The 6,033-nt window shown below is 45.8% G+C and overlaps 3 non-coding genes across 3 annotated transcripts; 2 read left to right on the forward strand and 1 right to left on the reverse strand.

Annotated features, from left to right (window-relative positions):
- The first annotated feature begins 1,471 nt into the window (after window positions 1-1,471).
- trnay-gua lies at window positions 1,472-1,565 on the forward strand. The gene is made up of 2 exons: window positions 1,472-1,508; window positions 1,530-1,565. It is a non-coding gene; the product is annotated as a tRNA-Tyr (tRNA).
- A 2,820-nt stretch (window positions 1,566-4,385) lies between these two features.
- trnam-cau lies at window positions 4,386-4,455 on the reverse strand. The gene has a single exon. It is a non-coding gene; the product is annotated as a tRNA-Met (tRNA).
- A 110-nt stretch (window positions 4,456-4,565) lies between these two features.
- trnay-gua lies at window positions 4,566-4,658 on the forward strand. Its single transcript has 2 exons — window positions 4,566-4,602; window positions 4,623-4,658. It is a non-coding gene; the product is annotated as a tRNA-Tyr (tRNA).
- Window positions 4,659-6,033: the final 1,375 nt, after the last annotated feature.

A 6,033-nucleotide genomic window follows, 5' to 3' on the forward strand; every position in this document is an offset into this window, starting at 1 on the left:
TCCTCAACTCCTCCCTCCTGAGGCTGCAGATCATCCAGAACTCTGCAGCTCGTGTCTTCTCACGCACTAGGCTCCATGATCCTATCACCCCCATTCTTGACCAACTCCACTGGCTTCCTATCACACAGAGGATACAGTTCAGATCCTGGTCCTCACCTTCAAAGCCATCCACAGTCTTGCTTTTCCCTACTTCTGCGACCTCTTAACCCCCTATCATCCTGCTCGCTCCACTCAATGGGCTTCAGCCTGCTTCATGTCCCACGCCTCACTCGCCCCACTATTGGCAGGCGGGCCTCCTACCACTCTGCCCCCACCCTTTGGAACTCCATCCCGCAGTCCCTCCACCTCGACCCCACCATTGCCACCTTCAAGACCCATCTCAAGACCCTCTTTTTCGACTGTGCTTTTAATCTCCCTGCTCTCCCCCTGCCCTCGGCCCTTCCCAATTCCGACCCCCAGCTCAGGTCCGTAACTTTGTCTATCCAGTGCCTTGGGACGTCCTCCCGACGTGAAAGGCACTTTACAAAAGTAATTTTGTTGTTGTTTAAGACAGCAATCATATCACCGTTCCAGAATTTAACCCACAATGGACGTCACGATTACTAATCCGTAGCTTCCTGGATCACTTTTGTTACCTTCGTAAAATATAGCAGTAACATGTGCTTTTCTCCAATCCTCTGGCACCTCTACAGTATTCACTGATTTCTGAAAGATTTGTGCCAGCGTTTCGGCGACTTCCTTCCTTATTTCTTTAAGGATTCTCAGATGCATTTTATCTGGCCTCTGAGTTTTATTACCTGAAGTTTGCACAGCTGTTTGGCAACCATGCTGGTAGTGATATGAATAGTATCACAACTTTCCTCTGCAACATTTTTGAGTTCTCTTTCCAGATCAAATAGTTTATCTGTCTCCTCCTTAGTAAAAACTGATGCAAAGAAATGATTTAGCACTTTTGCAGCCTATGCAGCATGGGCACAGGTTGCAATAATTGGCAGGATAATATCAGTATGTTTTCAATACATGACTTGTTGTGTTGGGCTACTGGAGGATTGTGAGTGTGAGAGGGGAATTAGCTCAAATGGTAGAGCACTCGCTTTCTCCAGTGTAGTTTTCCATCTGTTCAGTGCTGCACAACAAGGAAAATATTGAACATTGAGTGATGAAGAAGCAAAGGAAGAAATATACCCCTGAATATCGTGGTCAAATGCAATGTAGGAGCATTTTACTGAGTTTCTAGAATGAGCAATCAAGTGAGTAGTTTGCAAAAGTTTGCCCTCTCTGAGGATTGAACTCAGCACCTTCAGACTATTATGAGACTGATGCACTGCCTAAGAAGGCACTGAGTGCAATCATTTGCAGCTGTAACTATCACTGTAATTTTTCACAAGTGGCGTGATTGCAAATGAAGAACAAGTTTGTGATGAAGCAGCCGCTTACATTGGTATAAAGTATTGCAGACCAGGTATTGTGACCTTCGATAGCTCAGTTGGTAGAGCGGAGGACTGTAGGTGGGAATGCATAGCAAAGCCATCCTTAGGTCGCTGGTTCAATTCCGGCTCAAAGGAATTTTGGAATCAAATTGTTCTCCTCATGGATAACCATTTCGGGTGTTTTATTCTTGTGGGGAGCACAGCATGTGAGTAGTAGCATGGTTGTTGTCTAGTCAGATTTCTCATTCATTTTGCTGGAAGTTACAAAGTGTTTTGGGACGTTAATTGAATACAGTAATTCACTTTTAGGTTTTCTGTTGACGGGCTGGACAATATCGATCGTGAAAATTAAGCTACAGTATTTCTGGTGTTGATGAAAAATAAATCAGAAACTATCATGAGGTCATGCTCACATTATACCGAGCAAATGTTATTTAAATGTTGAATCAAACAAAATCAGTACGAAGTAAGCATTACCTGATCTGAGGTAGAGGCTGAGGCTAAGTGGGGTGGAGAGGGGTTCAGATAGAATTGAGTTGAGGAGAAATGTTTTTGTGTTGCCACACCAGAGCATCTTAAGATTTTGTGTGTCAGTCTACTGGAGGCTTGTGGGTGTGAGAGGGGATTTATCCCAAATAGTGGAGAGCTTGCTTAGCATATGAGAGGTAAAAGGATCGTTGCCTGCATTCTCCAGAGTGGCTTTTTATTTTAAACACCTCAAGTTGATCATCCCTCAACCCTCTTAACTCAAGCTAATACAACCCAACTTCATGCAACCTGGCATCTTAAATTTAACCCTTTAAAGCTTGATATCATTCTGGTGAATCTGGGTTGTACCTCCTCCAGGGCCAATCTGGCTTTCCTAAACCCAGTTCTCCAGATGAGGTCTGACCAAGACTCTAAACAACTGAAGCATTATTTCCTCACCTTTGGTTTCCAGCCACTTGAAATAAAGGCCAACATTCCATTAGCCTTTCCATAACCTTTTATACCTGTGAACTAGTTTTTAGTGGTTTGTGTACATGGATACCCAAATCCCTTTGTTCCTCCACAGTTCCTAGTTGCTCACCAAGAAGAACATATTCCGATTTGTCTTTCTTGGATCCGTAGTGGATGACATCATACATTCCCACTTTGAACTCCATCTGCCACAGTTTTGCCCACTCACTTAATCTGTCTATGTCCTTCAGTAACTTCCTGCTCCCATCTACACAATTTACTGTGCCTACTACCTTTGTGTCAACTGCAAATTTGAATACATCTCTGTATTCTTTAGCCAAGTGATTTTGTTGTTGGGTGAGAAGCTAAGGCCCCAATAAACAACCCTTGGGAACACCTCTTGTCACATGCCGCCATTCAACATCAACTTGCATTTATATAACATCCCAGAACTCTTGACGGTGGCGGAGCTCGACTCCAAGCCGGGGGAGGGGGAGGTAACCTTAGGCACAGTCAAATATGAATGTCTTTAGGAGAGACCTGGAAATGGGGCAGGAAGGTGCAATGGAGAGGGATAGAAGTGTGTTTAGTATGGGTGAATATGGAGGTGGCAGTGTTTTGGATCAGTTGGATCAATGTGCATGGTGGAGTTGGGGAGACAGGCAAAGAGGGCATTTGAGAAGTTCAGTCAGGATGTCACAATTGCTTTGACAAATTTTTCAGCTGAGTCCGGGGTAAGGTAAGGTCAGAGGCAGGCAATAAGGTGGAGGTCGAGGTTGAACCTGACGCCTAGGTTGCGAGCTTGTTCGGTAAGTCTGAGGAATAGGCTGGATAGCCAGAGGAGGAGAAGTAGATTTGTGTGTTATCCACATATATGTGGAAGTTTATCCCATGTCCGTGGAAGGCATCACCAAGAGGGAGCATATATATGAGGAAGAGGAGGGGGCCAAAGATGGAGCCCTGAGTACACCTCAGGCGACAGGAGGGGTTGGGAGGAGAAACTGCTTGAGGAGATAAAATGAAGGTGGGTTGTTAGACAGGACTGGAACCAGGATTGTGCAGTCCCACTGAGGTGGGTGAGGGAGGAGAGGCGGTGGATGAGGATAGCCTGATCGACTGTGTTGAACGCAACAGAGAGTTCCAGGAGGATGAAGAGGCATAGGAAAGCCCTGTCACAGAAAGTTGTTTGTGTCTTGAAAAGTTATGGGCTATGGGCAGGGCAGAAACCAGACTGGAGGGGCTCAAGGAGGGAATGGAGGGAGAGGTGAGAGCAAACCTGGTTAGCAACAATGCTTTCCAGAGCTTTGGCAAGGAAATGTGGGTTGGAAATGGATGAGTAACTTCTGAGGTTGGGAGGGTTCAAGGGTGGATTTTTTGAGAGGGCGAGTGATGACAACAGTTTTAAAGAGGCGAGGAACAGAACCGGAGGAGAGAGACTGGTTGACCATGTTGGTTAGCAGAGAGGAGAGGAGGGGGAGTTGGGTGACCAGCAGCTGGGTGTGGAGGGCGTTGATTCACCAGGTGCTGGGCTTCCTTTGGAAAATGGTGGGGCTAAAGAGTGGATGCAGCCAAGCAGATGTTTTCAATCTTTGACACAAAGAAGTTTAGGACCTCTTTGTACTTTTCTTTAGCGATGAGGATGGAGGCAGCTTGAAAGGGATGCGCGGAGGAGGTGATGAATGGTGAATCCGGCGCATACATTTGTCCTCCTCATCAAATGTTCTTCCAAAAGTCCATATAGACAACATCCATAGACATTCTCTTATCCACCATGGTGGTGACATCCTCAAAAAATTCAACTAGATTTGTCAGATATGACCTAACCTTCGCAAATCCATGAGACTCACTTTGATCACAAATCCATGCTGACTCTCCTTGATCCAGCACCTTGGGACGTTCTCCTGACATGGAAGGCGCTATGCAAATGTAATTGTGTATGGCATTTTTTATTGTATCGTATCATACTTGTCCAAGTGCATTCTGTCGCTGATGATAGAAAAAATGATTGCAAAAGTTTGCCCTCTCTGAGGATCGAACTCAGGACCTTCAGATTATGAGACTGACGCGCTGCCTACTGCGCTAAGGCACTGAGTGCAGTCATTTGCAGCCGTAACTATCACCATCATTTTTGACAAGTAGCACGATTGCAAATGAAGAACAAGTTTGTGAAAAAGCTTTGGAGGCCTCATGTTGTGACCTTCGATAGCTCAGCTGGTAGAGCGGAGGACTGTAGTGGGAATGCACAACTAAGTCATCCTTAGGTCGCTGGTTCAATTCCGGCTCGAAGGAATTTTTGGGGACAAAATATCAAGCCATAGAATCAGCAGCATTCAATTATCCTCCTCATGGACAACCATTGTGGGTGTTTTATCCTTGTGGGGAGTGCAGCATGTGTGAAGCATGTGTTGCTATTGTTGTCTAGTCACATTTATTGTTTGTATTGTGGAAGTTACAAAGTTTTTTTTACAAAGTTACCGAAATACAGTAGTTCACTTAGTTTTTCCCCAGAGGATTGATTTCAAGATCCTCATCCTCACCTACAAGGCCATTCACGGCCTTGCTCCCTCCTACCTCTCCAACCTACTATCCCCCTACCTACCTGCCCGTACCCTCCGTTCCTCTGGCTCCGGTCTGCTCCACGTCCCCCGCCCCAACCGCCCTACTATCGGTGGTCGGGCCTTCAGCCTCTCAGCCCCGAGGCTCTGGAACTCCATCCCCCAGTGCCTTCGCCTTGCTTCCTCCCTTTCCTCCTTCAAGGCCGGTCTCAAAACCTTTCTCTTTGACCGTGCCTTCAGCTCCCCTCTCGACTCTCTTCCTCCTCCTCGCTCCCTCCCTTCCCTCCCCTCACCCTGACCATTTCCCCCCTCCTCTCTCCCTCCCTTCCCTCCCCTCACCCTGACCATTTCCCCCCTGCTCGGGTCATGACCCAACTGTGCAGCGCCTTGGGACGTCCTCCTGACGTGAAAGGCGCTCTATAAATGGAATCTTGTTGTTGTTGTTGTTGTTGATGGGCTGGACAATATCACTGTGTTTGCAACACTGAAAACATTGCTGTAATATTTGTGGTGCTGATGAAAAAGAAATCAGAAAATAATTTGACATCATGGTCATATGGTAGAGCGCTCACTTAGCATGTGAGAGGTAGCGGGATCGGTGCCCGCATTCTCCAGTGTAGTTTACCATCTGTTCATTGCTTCACAACAAAGAAAATATTGAACGTTTGTGTCCTGAAAAAACAAAGATGAAAAATGCAGCCTGAACATGGTGGTCAAATGGTACTTGAGAATTTTTACTGAGTTTCCAGAATGAAAATCAAGTGAATAATTTGCAAAAGTTTACCCTCTTTGAGGATTGAACTCAGTACCTTCAGATTATGAGACTGACGCGCTGCCTACTGCGCTAAGCAGGCATTGAGTGCACCCATTTGCACCCGTAATTTTTCACATGTAACATGATTGCTAATGAAGAGCAAGTTTGTGGTAAAGCTTTGCAGATCTGGTGTTGTGACCTTCGATAGCTGAGCTGGTAGAGTGGAGGACTGTAGTCGGATTGTACAAGAAAGTCATCTTTAGGTTCAATTCTGGCTCGACGGAATTTTTTAGGGATGAAAATATCAAGCTTTTGGCTCAGATGGATAAATTTGTCCTCCTGATTTGTGAGTGTT

The sequence above is a fragment of the Callorhinchus milii genome, unplaced genomic scaffold (assembly GCF_018977255.1).
Source record: "Callorhinchus milii isolate IMCB2004 unplaced genomic scaffold, IMCB_Cmil_1.0 Scaffold2, whole genome shotgun sequence".
Classification (NCBI taxonomy): Eukaryota; Metazoa; Chordata; class Chondrichthyes; order Chimaeriformes; family Callorhinchidae; genus Callorhinchus; species Callorhinchus milii.